Source organism: Schistocerca gregaria, chromosome 2, assembly GCF_023897955.1.
Source record: "Schistocerca gregaria isolate iqSchGreg1 chromosome 2, iqSchGreg1.2, whole genome shotgun sequence".
Classification (NCBI taxonomy): domain Eukaryota; kingdom Metazoa; phylum Arthropoda; class Insecta; order Orthoptera; family Acrididae; genus Schistocerca; species Schistocerca gregaria.
Genome location: NC_064921.1, coordinates 812,886,533 through 812,906,400, shown reverse-complemented (window position 1 = coordinate 812,906,400; position 19,868 = coordinate 812,886,533).

The window sequence follows — 19,868 nt, the reverse complement described above, 5'->3', positions numbered from 1 at the left end:
GTTGATGAAATTTTTATAGACATTAAAAATGGTTCTTATAAAATTCTTCACCAATAAACTTTGAAAAAACAAATTACACGCAGTTCAGAACTTTTTCCCACAAGTATATGCCAAAAAATAACAAGTAAATGGAAGAAAATGGTGGTGTTAAATTATTGGTAGGACAGCTTGATAAAGAATTCAATATTTCAGATAATATTAATCCATGATAGTGTCAGTCAAAATAACAAAAGAATTGACAACTAATTTAACTGGAAGAAGCGTACCACAGAACTGCTGGAGCATCTAAACAAATCTCTATTTGTAATGAGGATGCTGACACATGTAGGTGATATAAAAATAAAGGAGCTAGCCTAATTTGTTTACTTTCATTCTACAATTTCGCACTGGATTACTTCTGTGGTTAATTCACAGGCCATGCTAAAGTTTTCTGAGCTGCCAAAAGCAATTAATATGAGTTTTTTGTGCTGTGAACCTAAGAATATCCTTTAGAAGTCTACTTAAAGTGAGAGGTTACTTGTATTTGGATTTGTATTTAATTCATCTGATAACATACTGTTGGTATTGTAGCCATGTCGTAGTAGAATGTACTGGAGACACACTTTTGACTTTAATAGTCTTCATTAACAGAATCTTTGCATATTGCTTGTGTGAAAAATAACAATTACGTACAAAATATGGGTGAAAGCACAGTGCTGAAAAATAAATCAAAGAAGTTCGTCCTCACAGAGGTTGTGGTCGTCCCTTGCCAAATCGACTGCCACCACAGAGCCCCTTTCCCCCCAGTGGTATGGAGCCCAGCTGTGTGTTTATTTTATTTGTTTATTTATTTCTAGCTCCCATGAGGGGAAAGCAAACCCGGACCTTTGCTCTGCAAGAGAGAAGGAGGTGAGGAAAGCATATAATCATTGTGGCAAAAAAGGGGCATGGAGGGGACGACCTGCACAGGGAAAGGTACTGTGGAGGGTGGGGTGGGGTAGAGGAAGTAGGTTGAAGATGGGAGAGAAGAGGTATGGTAATGATAAGCTGGCAGTGGAGTAAATGGAGGCAGTAATGTTGGCCTCATCTGCAGAAGGAGGTAAGGAATAATGTTTCAGAAAGATAATGTGAGCAGTTTTTTGGGCATCGAAGGTGAGGGTATAGGTATGGAGAAGGAAGAGAGTATGACTACTGTCAGAAGAGTCTAAGCAGGATCCTGGCAGGGTCGCAATATCTAAGATGCTACTCCAGGTGGGTGTAAAATGAATGTACGCAACAGAAAATAATAAACGCTAAATGATGATTTGGCCCTGTCTGACTACCCCCTGAAGCAGATCTTAGGATTTCTTAATTCTGTAAATTACAATCTAAACATAAATGATTAATGAAGGCAACTAATTCTACTAAATGATAAACATTGTTCCTGCTTATATATTTATTGTAGATTAAAACAAACCTTTAGACTACAAAGTTAAACATTTACTAAGTAAAATTACTCATCAATTGGCCGACTCTGCCCCTTATTATGACTGCACGGTCTAATATCAATGACGTGAAATGACTGACATCATCTACCAGGTGATCAAAAAGTCAATATAAATTTGAAAACTTTTTTTGGTTCTAATAAAACCTCAGGTCATTCCGAGCATGAGTGTCAATTTGTACCTCTCTATCTACATTATTCCATGATTTATTCAGTTTTCAAATTTATACTGACTTTTTGAACACCCGGTATATTCCAAACACTATAAGATGCTACTTTCCAAAATGTTCTACCGTGTGTGGAACCTCAATGGAAATAAACAAACATGATCACAGCTGTTTAGCTGTTATACTCCTAATAAGCTGAAGAAATTTGCGATATCACCATATGTGCTGCACCCGGTGTGTCAAAGTGATGGTTTGTGACGATGGAAGAACCCCAGCCATCAATAAACACTTTCAAACACTAGGACGGCATAAGGCGATTCTCTGACTAATATACTCTAATGCTGCCTTCTCCTCTCTGTGTTCTACAGACGAGAAACGCCAACTCCCATCCACAAGGACGGAGTTCAGATAACGTCTCAATGTAGGTGTAGGCACAGAAAGTGCTCTCAATTACTGAACGCTGTGTACTCAATAACGACTTCCAACCCGGAGTGAAGTCCGGAATCTTATAGGTTCGCAACAGTACAGTGTGTATCTGTTCTAGCTATAAATTCTCCTGAGAGCAAAGACAGCAAGTCCATCAATAGCAACAAAGCTGATATCGAGCGACCGTCACATATGGGCACTCACAACGGAAGACCTCGTCTCTGCACTGCTGGCTCCGCAGCAAGGCTTGTCTTCCCACCATCGTGATTTCTAAAACGAATCATATTCCCGAAACCACGGTATATTCTCCCTCTCTACTGATTCTTCCGAACGCCGACCAACTATATTTTAGTCTTTTGCCGTCCATTGTGGAAAGTTTGCGAGGAAAAATCTATACTCGTACAATGGTACGCTTCTGAGTAAAAATCCTTGGAAATAACCCAGCCTGCGTGGTTTCTGAGGTGCCGCTTCTTTATTCCTCTCACCTGCGTCCACGATTTGCAAAGTTCGGAAGTATTATCCAGTTACCCTTTCGGCCCTATTACAATAGCGGCCGGCCGTCATCCTGTTGTACTCTAGAGCTCAGGTGCCATGACGTCCATCTAGTTACTTCCTGTGTTTAAGCAGGACCAACAGCCGTGCGGACATTCCACCCAGAGCTTGAGTTCTGCCTGCCGTTTCATCTCCATTGGCGTTCCAACCTCTACTAGTATAGGCAATCATTCATTACACCGATTTTATAATAAAGACACCCCATCACCTTTAATGCAAGCAATAAGTGTTAACAATTATTTACAAGGAGTATTGACAATGTCAGTCTCCTTTAAATATTCATATAACGATGTACAACCTATCAAATGATATCTAATTATGGTTGTAGTTCATGGCAAAGTATGTGGATGAGTCCTTGTAAGGTGCGAAATTATAGCCACCTTACAATCTCGATCGAAAGATCTTTGGGTGAATGACAAGACGCCAACGGAGATTTTTGTGACACTCAGCAGTGCTAATGACAGATGAGTCTTCGGAATGAACACACAAGAACCACTTTATTCGAGCATAACACTGGGGGGAGTCACTGTGGCACTGCGAGAAAAGGGGGTCAGAAGAGAATGCAAAAATTGGTGGCGTTGTTCAGAAAAGGAGTTGCCACACTCGACTGGAGTAGGTTCACTGGGCGGAGAGTCATGCACTGTGGTGTCTTCAATTGCCCAGGCCTGTTATAGCCTGTGCAAAGATTCAGTTCGTGCCTTACCATTGAGAAGGATAACGTAAGTGTTATTAGAGCGCGATAGTATCTCCTGAGGGCCCAAATGAGGGGTCAGGAAGTTTATACAAACAAAGTCCTCACCGTGCATGACATAGTCGCAGGTGGTGAGGTCATTGTGAATGAAGACGCACAGAGTTGTGTGGGCATGAGGAGAGGACACGAAAATGCATGAAATGCGTGAGGATACACACTCGACTAATGTGCATAAAGCAAAGGGGGAAGAGAATATGAGTCCTCGACGTACTCAGTGAGAAGGATCAAAGGTTCGCCGTACAATACCTTGTCTGAAGATAATAGCTGATTCGCTTTGAAGGCCGTGCATATACCCAAGAGCACCCACAGAACGCTTCTGCCCAGCCACTGGTGTGACACATGTGCATCGCTTTCAGAGTGTAATACAAGTGCTCCACCAATCCGTTACTTTGTAGGTGGCAGGCTGTGTATGGAACTTGGCGACGCTGCACACATTACAGAGCTCCTCGAGAAGGAGCAATTTGAATTTCCGACACTGATTTATAGTGATAGATGACGGTAGGCCAAAGTGTGCCAGCCAGGTGAGAATGACAGCATGGACTACCAAGTTAGCTGATAGGTCGGCGAGGGAGACGGTCTCCACCCACCTACTAGTGAGGTAGATCATAAAAATAATGTGTTCGAAACTTTCTGAAGCAGGGAAGGGACCAATCAGGTCGACATGTACGTGGCAAAAACGGCCTTTTGTGATATCCAAAAGGAGGTAGTGCATGACAACTGACCTTGTACATTGCCAGGGAATGCATGTGTGCACCCAGGAGCGGTGTTCACTTTTGATGTTCAAACAAAACACTTCGTAAGCAGGTGTTTGGTGCTTTGATATCCAGGTGGGCCACATCGTGAATGGCATTGAGAACTATGCATCACAGGGCAGAAGGAACTATACGAACTCGGTGTGCCGGTAGATGTGTCACGCAACAGTGGAGTAGCTGATCCAGGTAGGAGTAAAGATTCCACTATAAGGTACATACACGAGTCTTATAACAAATTCTGTTCATTGGGATCTTGTTGCTGCAAATGAGGCAGCTCGTCCAGGTCAAGAGGCGAAGTACTGAAGTTAGTTTTTGACATAAAGTCTGTGACGATATTGTCAGCACCTTCGATGTAACAGACAATCGTAATGTACTGCTAAACTGGGCACGTATGTCGAAAACGACGAGGAAAAAGGTCAGTAGCAGGGTTATGTAATTTGTCTGCGAGGGGATGGTGGTCCAAAATAATGGTAATCTCGCGACCTTCAATGTCTTCTCGCTAGTATTTCACTGCCTTGTAAATAGCTTATAACTCCCTGTCGAAAGCAGACCATTTGCGCTGGGAGGGGGACAATTTCTTGGGGAGTTGGCGAAGAGGCTGTGAGATGTTGCCTATATGTTGCTGAAGCCCAGCACCGACAGAGGAGTCTCTACCGTCCGTGGTAAGAGAGACGCGCGCATTGGGGATGGGTACGCGAGTGTGACAGTACTGGTGAGCGCAACCTTGAGATATTCAAGAGCTTGTAGCACAATATCTGACCAGTTCACTCTCTGCGATCTGGAAGTGTTCTTTCCTGCTAAAGCATTGGTGAGGGGTCATGGGGTTTCAGGCGCCTGAAAAAGTTTACTGTACCCAGAAACCTACGAAGATCATGGTCGGTTTCAGGTAGTGGTACGTTGGATATGTAGGCGACAGAATCGGAAGTCGGGCGAATGCCTTCATGACCAAGGGAGGTGACGCTAGTGCAGTGAAGTTGAGTTTTATTATGGTTAATTTTGACGCCATTGTCCGCAAGGACTTGTAACACACAGAATAGGTATTTCTCATGTTCATCGTTGGAAGAGGAAAAGTTAGGGATGTCGTCCATATAAACATAGCAGAAAGGGCAGGAGAAAAGTAGAAAATCAATAACGTGCTGCTAGGTTTGGGCGGCGTTTTTCAGTCTTAAAGTATGAAACAATATTTGAATAAGCAGAATGGCGTAAGGCTGGCCGTTTTGAGGATGTCATCAACATGCATAGGTATTTGATGGGAAGACTTACAGCAATCTGTCACACTAAATACACGTGGGCCATACAGCTGTTGCGTGAAGTCTTGCACATGTGGAATGGTATAATTGTCAATCATTGTGTGCGCATTACGTTAGTGTTAATATCCGCACAACCTGTAGGTACTGTCTTTATTAGGGACCAGGTGAATATGCGAAGACCAGTTAGCATAAGAGGGATGGACTATACCTACATCTAACAAGTCCTGCACAGTGGCCTTAGTGTGGTGAAGTTTTTTACCTGTCAGGCACCTTCACATGTAACTTCACAGTTATAGGTGCCATGTCACTAATTGTGCGTCCATCCTGCCAGAGGTTCGAGTCCTCCCTCAGGCATGGGTGTGAGTGTTATCCTTAGTGTTAAGTTAGTTTAAGTAATGTGCAAGTCTAGGGACCGATGACCTCAGCAGTTTGGTCCCTTAAAAATTGACACCTTTTTTTGTAATTGATGGGAGGGCCTTCAGTTGTCAATAGATTATGACAGGTATCATCTGAAATAGACATGAGGCATGAAGAGGGAAGGGGTCGTCGCACACAACACTGATACAAGAAGAGTCACTGACCTGCTGAATCTGTGGAATGGCAGTGTGTGTGTCATTGGTTGGGAATTCAGCAGATGGTATCGTAGTGGAAAGAGCATTAATTGCATGACATACATAAGTCAGGTTGTCAGAAGTGTCTACGACCAGCTGACTGGGCGTGTTGTTACTGGCGTGGAGGGCATCAATGTCATGATGTTGGAGTAAGAGCTCATTGAGGTAGCTGGTGATTTAAGCTGTCAGAAGTATACACTCGGATCATGGGTGAACGTGCGTCTCACAAATCAAATAAGTTCATCCTCACAGAGGTGGTGCTTGACTTGTACCAAGTCAACTGCTACCACAATACATTTTATAGGCCATCTGATGGTACTGTACAAGAAACACATCAAATTTGGCTAATAATATATGTAGTTACATAATTTTCTAAAACTAATCTTACCAGAAGTATGATGCAACAGCGCAGCAGACTAGATGCCTAGTGAGGGGCCAATGTGCTTAAGGAAGTCAATTCTGAGGACAAGACCCTCGGCATTGCCACATGAAAGGCTCATGGGAATTGCAGGTCAGGAGTAACCTTCAGATGTAGCATAGCTGCGCCATGGACTTTGATGTCTATATTGTTAGTTGCGCCCAGTGTACCAAGTGAGGGCAGGATGCTCCACAAAGCAAGAGCTTTCGGGACAACGTTTGCCTCTACATCAGTGTCAATCAGGAAGCGTGTGCTGGTTAAATTATCGAGCAAGTAGAGATGTCCAGACGCGAATTTGTCGTTCGACGATGAGTAATGTTGAAAGTGGCACCCTGGAGAAGAAGTGCGGATGTGGGGCCTATTGCAGCCTGAGTGCCGAGTTTTCCACCGTCACAGGGGGCGGAAATTACGAGCAGCATCCCCCAAGTTCGTGTGGAACGAAAACAGCGGGTGGGCAGGATGGGGAGCAGGATGTGAAGTTCCGACGTCTGCCGCCACGCTGCTCTGGGAGCGGTCGAGAGAAGAAAGTGAGAGGTGGGGAGCAGGGAGTGCTGGTAGTGGGCTTGTCTGGTGTTAGGTGGCTGCCTGCTCCATTGTGTGATGCATGACATCTCGCAGACCCTACTCCGAGTTTGTGAGGAGGAGGGGTAGCTGTATCCGAAGCAGGACAGCCAATGCAGTAAGCAAAATCCAGTCTTGTGAAAGAGACAAACTGGCAATGTCGCATGACATGATACATATGATCCACATGTTGAAGTCTGTGTTCCAATGTAGACAAAGATAAGAGCAGTAGCTAGATGTTATATGGAAGGTTGACGATCCAAATGGCCTGCAAGGCAGTGTCTGGTAGTTTGTTAGGCTCAACAAGGACACGTAGGTGACAACAGAGTTGCAAGGACGTCATGCCGCCAATTTGTTTCATGTGAATTACATGATGAAACGCCTCCCCCAGTGAACGAGAAAGCTGACCGACGATGATCTGCCTCATCTGGAGGTATCTGGGGGGGGGGGGGGGGGAAGATGTGGGTTAGGACAATATCGATCAGAAGTTCCAAGTCAGTGTGTAAATGTCCACTAAGACATACAAAATATCTATCATTATTGATGATGCCGCTAAGGTCCAGAATAGAGATCATCACAGTGAACCATGTGAGAGGGCTGTCCTTGTTAATGGCGAGGGCTCAGCGAAGTGTTCTGGGCTTGTGACCTGCTGACCCAGCAAGGAGCACAAAATGTGTACTATATTAGGGCAGTATGCTTGATGGAGTAAGGGTGGCGTGTGACACCAGTACAGTGCCTGGCATCTTGGTCAAAGCAGGTAGGGGGTGGGGATCACTTTGGAGTGTCATAGATTGTGGTGGACACAGAAGGCATGCATGATGCTGATGTGAACATGAATAACACAGAAGACACAGCTGGCACAGTAGGGACAGACATGGCCATTATATTGAGAAAGAGTCTGGAGTACTCGAACTGAGTGGATGGAGTGGCACTGCCCAAAGGTCGAAAAAATGACACAAATTGTGAGGAATAGATGCTCGTGTGCAGCACAGTCTGATGTGGGGACAATATGACTGGATACTGTTTGATCACCATTTGTTCTAGTTGGGCATTCGTTCTGCTATAACTTGAAGTGTCTAAGATGGCTACCATAGTGGAGAGAGGGGGGGGGGGGCGGTGGTGGCGGTGGCAACAGGACCCCATCAGAAGACACGAAGGCAGTGTGGAAAGCAGTATTCGACATACTTGCCGCGAATGTAGAGGTTGGAACATGACATCTGATGTGTAATATGACAAGCAGACATTTTCACAGCAAATGGTGATAATCACTGCAGAAAGTCAATGCAAAGCAAAAATACACAATAAGGGGCTCACCAATGTGGATATTCCAGTGCTATGTTGTAGTAGACATTACCAGAGACACACTTTTCACATAAATATACTTTATTAACAGAGTCTTTGCACAATGCTCAAAGTGAAAAAATAATGATGATGTACATAATGGCTGGAAGCACACAACTGAAAAACAAATCAAAGAAGTTCATCCTCACAGAGGTGGTGCTTGACTTGTACCAAGTCAACTGCCACCACAATACATTTTATAGGCCATCTGATGGTATTGTACAAGAAACACATCAATTTTGGCTAGTGATATATGTAGTTACATAATTTTCTAAAACTAATCTTACCAGCACAAGTTTGTGTTGAACACAATAACATTATTAAATTATTTTTCTCATAATCTTCCAGTACTTTGTTTCCAAATGTTCCAAACAGCATTTTATACATACAGTATTATGCACAATACTATAATATTAAGTAGTAATACTGTTCAAACGATCATCTCGTATTTAATATATTCCTGAAGTGAGTAACAGCTTTTTTCCACCAGCAGATTGTGTAGTTTTCGCTTCTGTGAACCTACCTAAATGCTCAGCGCATCTTCCAAAAATTAAACCACATATAATTATAGATTGAAATTAACTGTGATACACCACATTCCCACTGTTTTTGTCTGATGAAAGATGGACCTTGCCGTTGGTGGGGAGGCTTGCGTGCCTCAACAATACAGATAGCCATACCGTAGGTGCAACCACAACAGAGGGGTATCTGTTGTGAGGCCAGAATAATGTGTGGTTCCTGAAGAGGAGCAACAGTCTTTTCAGTAGTTGCAGGGGCAACAGTCTGGATGATTTATTGATCTGGCCTTGTAACGCTAACAAAAATGGCCTTGCTGTGCTGGTACTGCAAACAGCTAAAAGCAAGGGGAAACTACAGCCATAATTTTTCCTGAGGCCGTGCAGCTTTATTGTATGATTAAACGATGATGGCGTCATCTTGGGTAAATTCTGCCCCCAATCGGATCTCCAGGCAGGGACTACTCAAGAGGACGTTGTTATCAAGAGAAAGAAAACTGGCGTTCTACGGATCGGAGCGTGGAATGTCAGATCCCTTAATCAGGCAGGTAGGTTAGAAAATTGAAAAAGGGAAATGGATAGGTTAAAGTTAGATATAGTGGGAATTTATGAAGTTCGGTGGCAGGAGGAACAAGACTTTTGGTCAGATGAATACAGGGTTACACATACAAAATCAAATAGGGGTAATGCAGGAGTAGGTTTAATAATGAATGAAAAATAGGAGTGTGGGTAGGCTACTACAAACAGCATAGCGAATGCATTATTGTGGCCAAGATAGACACGAAGCCCATGTCTACTACAGTAGTACAAGTTTATGTGCCAATTAGCTCTGCAGATGATGAAGAAATTGATGAAATGTATGATGAGATAAAAGAAATTATTCAGTTAGTGAAAGGAGACGAAAATTTAATTGTCATGGGTGATTGGAATTCAACAGTAGGAAAAGGAAGAGAAGGAAACGTAGTAGGAGATTATAGATTAGTGCTAAGAAATGAAAGAGGAACCCACCTGGTAGAATTTTGCATAGAGTATAACTTAATCATAGCTAACACTTGGTTCAAGAATCATGAAAGAAGGTTGTATACATGGAAGAACCCTGGAGATACTAGAAATTTTCAGATAGATTATATAATGGTAAGACAGAGATTTAGGAACCAGGTTTTAAATTGTAAGACATTTCTAGGGGCAGATGTGGACTCTGACCACAATCTATTGGTTATGAACTGCAGATTAAAACTGAAGAAACTGCAAAAGGGTGGGAATTTAATGAGATGGGACCTGGATAAACTAAAAGAACCAGAGGTTGTACAGAGTTTCAGGGAGAGCATAAGGGAGCAATTGAAAGGAATGGGGGAAAGAAATACAGTAGAAGAAGAATGGGTAGCTTTGAGGGATGAAGTAGTGAAGGCAGCAGAGGATCAAGTAGGTAAAAAGCCGAGGGCTAGTAGTAATCCTTGGTTAACTGAAGAGATACTAAATTTAATTGATGAAAGCAGAAAATATAAAAAAGGCAGTAAATGAAGAAAGCAAAAAGGAATACAAACGTCAAGTGCAAAATGGCTAAGCAGGGATGGCTATAGGTCAAATGTAAGGATGTAGAGGCTTATCTCACGAGGCGTAAGATAGATACTACCTACAGGAAAATTAAAGAGTCCTTTGGAGAAAAGATAACCTTTTGTATGAATATCAAGAGCTCAGATGGAAACCCAGTTCTAAGCAAAGAAGGGAAAGCAGAAAGGTGGAAGCAGTATATAGAGGTTTTATACAGGGGCAATGTCCTTGAGAACAATATTATGGAAATGGAAGAGGATGTAGATAAAGATGAAATGGGAGACGTGATACTGCGTGAAGAGTTTGACAGAGCACTGAAAGACCTAAGTTGAAACAAGGCCCCGGGAGTAGACAACATTCCATTAGAACTACTGACAGCCTTGGGAGAGCCAGCCCTGACGAAACTCTACCATGTGGTGAGCAAGATGTATGAGACAGGCGAAATTCCCTCAAACTTTAAGAAGAATATAATAATTCCAATCCCAAAGAAAACAGGTGTTGACACATATGAAAATTACCGAACTATCAGTTTAATAACTCACAGTTGCAAAATAGTAACACAAATTCTTTACCAATGAATGGAAAAACTGGTAAAAGCCGACCTCGGGGAAGATTAGTTTGGATCCCGTAGAAATGTTTGAACATGCAAAGCAATACTCACCCTACGACTTATCTTAGAAGGTAGATTAAGGGAAAGCAAACATACATTTCTAGCATTTGTAGACTTAAAGAATGCTTTTGACAATGTTAACTGGAATACTCACTTTAAAAATCTGAAGGTGGCAGGAGTCAAATACAGGGAGCGAAAGTACATTTACAGTTTGTACAGAAAGCAGATGGCAGTTATAAGAGTTGAGGGCATGAAAGGGAAACAGTGGCTGAGAAGGGAGTAAGACAGGGTTTTAGCCTATCCCTGATGTTCAATCTGTATAGTGAGCACACAGTAAAGGAAACAAAAGAAAAGATCGGAGTAGGCATTAAAATCCATGGAGAAGAAATAAAAACTTTGAGGTTCGCCGATGTCATTGTAATCCTGTCAGAGAAAGCAAAGGACTTGGTAGAGAAGCTGAAAGGAATGGACAGTGTCTTGAAAGGAGGATATGAGATGGACATCAACAAAAGGAAAACAAGGATAATGGAATGAAGTCGAATTAAGTTGGGTGATGGTGAGGAAATTAGATTAGGAAATGAGACACTTAAAGTAGTAAAGGGGTTTTGCTATTTGGGGAGCAAAATAACTAATGATGGTCGAAGTAGAGTGGATATAAAATGTAAACTGGCAATGGCAAGGAAAGTGTTTCTGAAGAAGAGAAATTTGTTAACATCGAATATAGATTTAAATGTCAGGAATCGTTTCTGAAAGTATTTGTATCGAGTGTATCCATGTATGGAAGTGAAACATGGACGATAAATAGTTTGGACAAGAAGAGAATAGAAGCTTTCGAAATGTGGTGCTACAGAAGAATTCTGAAGATTAGATGGGTAGATCACATAACTAATGAGGAGGTACTGAATAGAATTGGGGAGAAGAGGAGTTTGTGGCACAACTTGATTAGAAGAAGGGATCGGTTGGTAGGGCATGTTCTGAGGCATCAAGGGATCACCAATTTAGTATTGGAGGGCAGTGTGGAGGGTAAAATCGTAGAGGGAGACGAAGAGATAAATACGCTAAGCAGATTCAGATGGATGTAGGGTGCAGTAAGTACTGCGAGATGAAGTAGCTTGCTCAGGATAGTTTAGCATGGAGAGCTGCACCAAACCAGTCTCAGGACTGAAGACCACAACAACAACTACAACACCACATTCCCACTGTTTTTGCCTTATGCGCTATCTAGCATGTCCATTGCAGAAGCAAAGATTTTTCAATTTAGTAGCTAAATGATATACAGGGTGAGTAACTAAGCATTTCCACCTAGAATAACTCCGTTAGTGTGATAGTAGCTAAAAGTTTGTTGGACAAATGTTGCATGGGAAAATAGGGGGCCTTAATATTATGTTGGTTTTTTGTTGCTAGGTGGGGTCGCGTCAGAGATATGAAGGTCAATCTGCTTTTTTAAATGGGATGCTATATTTTGGTACTTATTTTCTGGTAGCTGCCATCGAGATGAATCACTTGATGTGTAAGAGTAAGGGCTTTGAAGGTCAACAAACGTCACAATCGTGGCATTTACAGAAGGTGTTCGAAGTGATGACCATTGGTACCAATGCAGTGCTGCACTATTCGACGGTTTCGCAATGCAACACTAATAGGAACGGTAAGACTAGTATCGTCGAATCAAGCGAATGTGAAAGATGTATTTCTTCGAAGAACAAGTCGATATGCTTCTCATTTATGGAGAATGCCATGGAAATTCAGTGGGAGCTAGAGATTTATAAGCTGAAAGATATCCTCAATGTACTCACCCTACACATCGTACAAATAAATGTGTCTACGATAAATTTTGAACAACTGGATCTTTAACGTATTGGAAACATATCCGGCAAAGGAAAGTTACTAAGAGGAAACGGAAATTGGTTCTCTTGCCACTGTGGTTCGAGATCCTTGTGTTAGTTCGCGTCAAATCGCAAGGGAATGTGGCATGAGCCAGAGTACTGTTGTTCATGTTCTGCATCGCTATAAATATCATCCTCGCCATATCAGTCTCCACCAAGAATTAACTGGTTCTGATTGAAGCAATGCAATGAATTCTGCTGATGGGCTCAACTTCAGATACAGAGGGATGAAACATTTATTAATTTGATTTTATTTAATGTCAAGGCTACATTCATGAACCATGGAAGTGTTAATTTGCATAACAATGCATTATTGGGCAATGGAATACCCTTGCTGACTGCGGCAAATTCCACATCAAAAACTGAAGTCGGTGACTCTATGGTGTGGGATTCTGGAGGACAGAATTGTAGGCCATATTCCATAGAAGGAAATCTTAATGGTAGGAAGTACACAACATTCCTGGAAGAAACATTAAGTCTGTTATTGGAAGAAATACATTTAGGAACAAGGAACAGAATGTTGTATCAACATGTTGTGTGTCCAGAACATTTTTCGCTCATGGCTACAAATGAGTTGCAGAGAAAAATTCCCAGATCGTTGGACTGGACACAGAGGAGATGTGGCATGGCCAGCTCGTTCGCCAGGCTTGACACCTCTGGATTTTTTTTGGGGGGGGGGGGATTCGTAAAAGACATTCTTTATAAAGACATTCCAAGTAAATGGTAAGGAATGCCACTCAAATCATCATAAGAAGATTATAGCACTGCATCCGTACAAATGGTCGTCACTCTGAACACTTTCTGTAAATGGACGTTCATGTCACCTTTGTCACCTTCCTTGACCTTCAAAGACCTTACTGTTACGCATCAATGGAGTCATCTTGACAGCTGCTATCAAAAATTAAGTACCAAACTATAGCATTCCGTTAAAAAAAAGTAGACTTTCATACCACAGACGCAACCCCACATAGCAAACAAAAAACCATCTTCATATTAAGGCTCCAGTTATCCCATGCAACATCTGTCCCAAAAACTTTTCAGCTACTACCATACTTTCAGAGTTACAGTGACACACCTGTATATGTGCTTGCCAGCTTAGATTTCAGTCCAAGTTGTTTCCCAAGAACACAATGGACTAAGCTTCTTCCATAACTTGATTTTTATATATGATATTTATGTCACTGATTTTTGATTGTTTGATTTTAAAATGAATAAACAGTGTCCTTGAAATATTGAGTGTGTTGGAACCATATCTCTAGCTTATTTAATGTGTTTACTACAGCATCCACAATTTCTCTCACATTTTCTTTTTCAATATGCCTTGAAGTATCCTTGGCATATATGACTGGTTGGGCACTGATATTAAGGAGTAAATCATGTATATAAAAAGGACACGAAATTGGCCCAAAGATTGAACCTTGAGGGACACCTTGTGAAATTGCATCCCACTAAGATGCGTAATTTATGCTATTAAGTACCCTTTGCTACCCTGAACCACTGCAGAACATTTTGTCTGATGCCATTCCAATCTAGATTATGAAGTAGCATGAAGTGATTCACTGAATCAGATGCCTTTGTAACATCAAAGAAGATACCAGTTATTTTATTGTTTTTGTCTAGTGATGAGTTGACTTTTCATTGAATTCATTAACTGCATTCATAGTGATATCCCCGTTTTGGAACCCATATTCGTTTTCAAGTTTTAACATTATGTTTTATGATAAAATTTGCTATCGTGACTGATGCTATTTTTTCAAATGCTTTGGATGAAACTAGAATAGAGATAGGATGGTAATTTCCCATATCTTCCCTTGGTCCTTTTTTATGTAGTGGTTTTACTTCTGCGTACCTAAGTACATTAGAGATGTTGGCTTGCTTGAATGACTTGTTGATTATCAAAGATAAAAAATGTGCTATTGGTCGTAATCAAATTTAATTGCTTTGTTGGGTATCTGAGATCATCCTGCAGGCTTTTCTTTTTCTTAAAATACAAAATAGTATTTTTACATCTTCGGTTGAGAATTTACGTGATACCACAATGGGTCACTATTCTGGTTTAGGACAAAGAAATGTACACTGTTCTGATAAGTAATAACATCAACACTAGCATTGAGATATTTGAACAGGATTCAAAATAGTGTTCTTGTTTCGCCTAACTTAAAAAAAAAAATTTCCTGCTGGTAAAGTGCTGTATCCAATCAGGATTTAATAACAGACCAGACTGCCTTAGATTTATTCTTATGTCCTTAAGTGAACTTATCTTTTGACATTTTTTCGGCAGTTTTAACAATGCTATCAGATACAACTTTGTAATGTCTCACATAGCTAATAAAGTCAAAATTTTTCTGATATTTTAACTTGTTTTCTCGCACTATAAGTTTTAAACTGGGGTAATATAGTTTAGTTTATTTAGGCTTTTCGGTGCCTAATTCTTGGTAGGAATGTTTCAGTGCACACCTTTAGAAAATGTCTGAGAAATTTATCAGAGTTCTCAGTAATTGACACATTGTTTTCTATCGGCTATTTTACCACATCTGCCTTGTCATTGAACAAGTTCAAGTTATCTTTACAAAAGGTTCTTATCATAAACCTTATCCTATCTTTTGGTTTAGTTATTCCTGGCATCTGAATAAACAGTGAACAATGGTCAGAAATTCGTAAGTCTAAACGTGTTTTCGCTGTCAAACATATGGTTTGTTAAGGTTCACTGAGGCAACAAAAGTCGTGGGATAACATACACATATAGAGAGGGATGTAGTATCGCATACATGAGATATAAAAGGCAGTGCATTGATGGACCTGTCACTCGTACTGAGACGATTCCGTGAAAAGGTTTCCAATGTGATTCTGGCCACACAACAGGAATTAACAGGCCTTAAATACAGAATGGTAGTTGGAGATTTCGGAAACCATTAGGAAATTCAATATTCCGAGGTCCACAGAGTCTACAGTGTGTCGAAGGTATAAAATTTCAGGTATTACAGCCCGAAAGCAGCTGCGTTTCCATAGAGTTTTCAGTGCTAACAGACAAACAACACCGATTCAAATAACCAGAAAAATCAATGTGACATGTACAACGAATGTACCTGTTAAGATAGGGAGGTAAATTTTGGTGTTAAAGGACTATGGTAGCAGGCAACTGACATGAGTGTCTTTGACATTGTGGACAATTCGAGCTAATGATTTGGCTAACCATACCGCCCCATATGATCCCATTGAACATTTATGGGACGTAATTGAGAGGTCAGATCGTCCAAAAAATCCTGCACCAGAAACACTTTCACAGTTATGAATGGCTTAGAGGCACCGAGGATCCATATTTCTCTACGGAATTTCCAAACGTTTTGTTGCATCCATTCTATGTCGAGCTTCTCCTCTGCATTGGACAAAAGGAGGTGCAGCTTGGTATTAGGGGTATCCCATGATTTTTCTCACCTCAGTGTATTGTCTGTACAAGTAACTGCATGAACATTTTCTTTAGTGAATTTTCAATAATTTAGTTTAAAACCAGAGTCCTGAATTAAGTCAGTAAACTGGTTTCAGTTAAACTGATGACCTACCATGTTGTTGTTGTTGTCTTCAGTCCTGAGACTGGTTTGATGCAGCTCTCCATGCTACTCTATCCTGTGCAAGCTGCTTCATCTCCCAGTACCTACTGCAACCTACATCCTTCTGAATCTTCTTAGTGTACTCATCTCTCGGTCTCCCTCTACGATTTTTACCCTCCACGCTGCCCTCCAATGCTAAATTTGTGATCCCTTGATGCCTCAAAACATGTCCTACCAACCGATCCCTTCTTCTAGTCAAGTTGTGCCACAAACTTCTCTTCTCCCCAATCCTATTCAATACCTCCTCATTAGTTACGTGATCTATCCACCTTATCTTCAGTATTCTTCTGTAGCACCACATTTCGAAAGCTTCTATTCTCTTCTTGTCCAAACTAGTTATCGTCCATGTTTCACTTCCATACATGGCTACACTCCAAACAAATACTTTCAGAAACGACTTCCTGATACATAAATCTATATTCGATGTTAACAAATTTCTCTTCTTCAGAAACGCTTTCCTTGCCATTGCCAGTCTACATTTTATATCCTCTCTACTTCAACCATCATCAGTTATTTTACTTCCTAAATAGCAAAACTCCTTTACTACTTTAAGTGTCTCATTTCCTAATCTAATTCCCTCAGCGTCACCCGATTTAATTTGACTACATTCCATTATCCTCGTTTTGCTTTTGTTAATGTTCATCTTATATCCTCCTTTCAGGACACTGTCCATTCCGTTCAACTGCTCTTCCAAGTCCTTTGCCGTCTCTGACAGAATTACAATGTCATCGGCGAACCTCAAAGTTTTTACTTCGTCTCCATGAATTTTAATACCTACTCCAAATTTTTCTTTTGTTTCCTTTACTGCTTGCTCAATATACAGATTGAATAACATCGGGGAGAGGCTACAACCCTGTCTCACTCCTTTCCCAACCACTGCTTCCCTTTCATGCCCCTCGACTCTTATTACTGCCATCTGGTTTCTGTACAAATTATAAATAGCCTTTCGCTCCCTGTATTTTACCCCTGCCACCTTTAGAATTTGAAAAAGAGTATTCCAGTCAACATTGTCAAAAGCTTGCTCTAAGTCTACAACTGCTAGAAACGTAGGTTTGCCTTTTCTTAATCTTTCTTCTAAGATAAGTCGTAAGGTCAGTATTGCCTCACGTGTTCCAACATTTCGACGGAATCCAAACTGATCCTCCCCGAGGTCTGCATCTACCAGTTTTTCCATTCGTCTGTAAAGAATTCGCGTTAGTATTTTGCAGCCGTGGCTTATTAAACTGATAGTTCGGTAATTTTCACATCTGTCAGCACCTGCTTTCTTTGGGATTGGAATTATTATATTCTTCTTGAAGTCTGAGGGTATTTCGCCTGTCTCATACATCTTTCTCACCAGCTGGTAGAGTTTTGTCATGACTGGCTCTCCCAAGGCCGTCAGTAATTCTAATGGAATGTTGTCTACTCCGGGGGCCTTGTTTCGACTCAGGTCTTTCAGTACTCTGTCAAACTCTTCACGCAGTATCGTATCTCCCATTTCGTCTTCATCTACATCCTTTTCCATTTCCATAATATTGTCCTCAAGTACATCACCCTTGTATAAACCTTCTATATACTCCTTCCACCTTTCTGCCTTCCCTTCTTTGCTTAGAACTGGGCTGCCATCTGAGCTCTTGATATTCATACACGTGGTTCTCTTCTCTCCAAAGGTCTCTTTAATTTTCCTGTAGGCAGTATCTATCTTACCCCTAATGAGATAAGCTTCTACATCCTTACATTTGTCCTCTATCCATCCCTGTTTAGCCATTTTGCACTTCCTGTCGATCTCATTTTTGAGACGTTTGTATTCCTTTTTGCCTGCTTCATTTACTGCATTTTTATATTTTCTCCTTTCATCAATTAAATTCAATATTTCTTCTGTTACCCAAGGATTTCTAGCAGCCCTCGTCTTTGTACCTACTTTATCCTCTGCTGCCTTCACTACTACATCCCTCAGAGCTACCCATTCTTCTTCTACTGTATTTCTTTCCCCTATTCCTGTCAATTGTTCCCTTATGCTCTCTCTGAAACTCTGTACAACCTCTGGTTCTTTCAGTTTATCCAGGTCCCATCTCCTTAACTTCTCACATTTTTGCAGTTTCTTCAGTTTTACTCTACAGGTCATAACCAATAGATTGTGGTCAGAGTCCACATCTGCCCCTGGAAATGTCTTACAACTTAAAACCTGGTTCCTAAATCTCTGTCTTACCATTATATAATCTATCTGATACCTTTTAGTATCTCCAGGGTTCTTCCACGTATACAACCTTCTTTCATGATTCTTAAACCAAGTGTTAGCTATGATTAAGTTTACTTATATTGAAATAAGCTGCTATGATAAAATTTTTCTTTCTTTCTTTTCTCAGGTTATCAAGAAGATACTGGAGTTTGGACAAGGAAGTTTTAGTTATTGCGTTTCCTGAGGTCTGTCTCCTAGTATGTTTATTCCTTATGAAATTTCTCATTAAGAATATATCATAATTTTCACGAAGATTTAATGTCACTTTCTTTGCTTCAGATATGTGTCCATTATTCACAAACACATATTTTCAATAGCTTGTCAGCTGTCACAAAAAGTTTAACTACTGCTAATGTTCATTTTAAGAGGATCATAAATGATTTATTGTTGGCGAACTTCTACTCCACTGAAGAATATTTTAGTAGAGACAGCTGACATGTATATGTTACTAATAACATCAAATACCGCAATGCATATATTATGTACAATCTGGCACTTGTGCAAAATTCAGTGCTATCAAACTGTCATTATAAATAAAAGTTTTAAGATGATTCACCTGTTTGATGATACATGACTATAGTAGCCTATGAATTACCAGATTCATCTCAGTGTATTAAACATTTATATGTTTTGTTACAAGTGTTATAACTTGTAAATGAAAATTATGTTTTAATATTTTTTTGACATCCACGAAGGCTATTTCACTCATGATCTGTGGAAAGTACATTGGCATATATGTTTTTATTTGTAAATCTTTATTGTGTATTCTTGTTTTCTGACAAGTTCTGCATTCTGAAGGATCCGCTCACTATGGATAAATTGGAACAAAAAGTCCATACAATCTAAAACAGTGTTCAGGCTCATGATCTTTTGTTAACCATTGAAGCATCATGTGAGATATACGTACCACAGTCTAATATAAGGCCGGGTTCGCACACGCAACAGTAGTGTCGCCACAGATAGTGGAATTCTGTAGTTGCAATGTAGTTGCCAGCTTTTAGTGGCACAACTTCAGAGAAGCAACCTTTGTCATGCCTCGCAAAGTACAGCTTACTTGTACTCACAGCGCCACTTCTTCCACCACTGCACTCTGTTGGCGGTATTTCGAAACACGAGCCTTCTGTTGCAATTATCGCGTAGTAATTGCTGCGGTAATTCATTCGATTTCACTGTGTTTTCATTTTATTAGTGA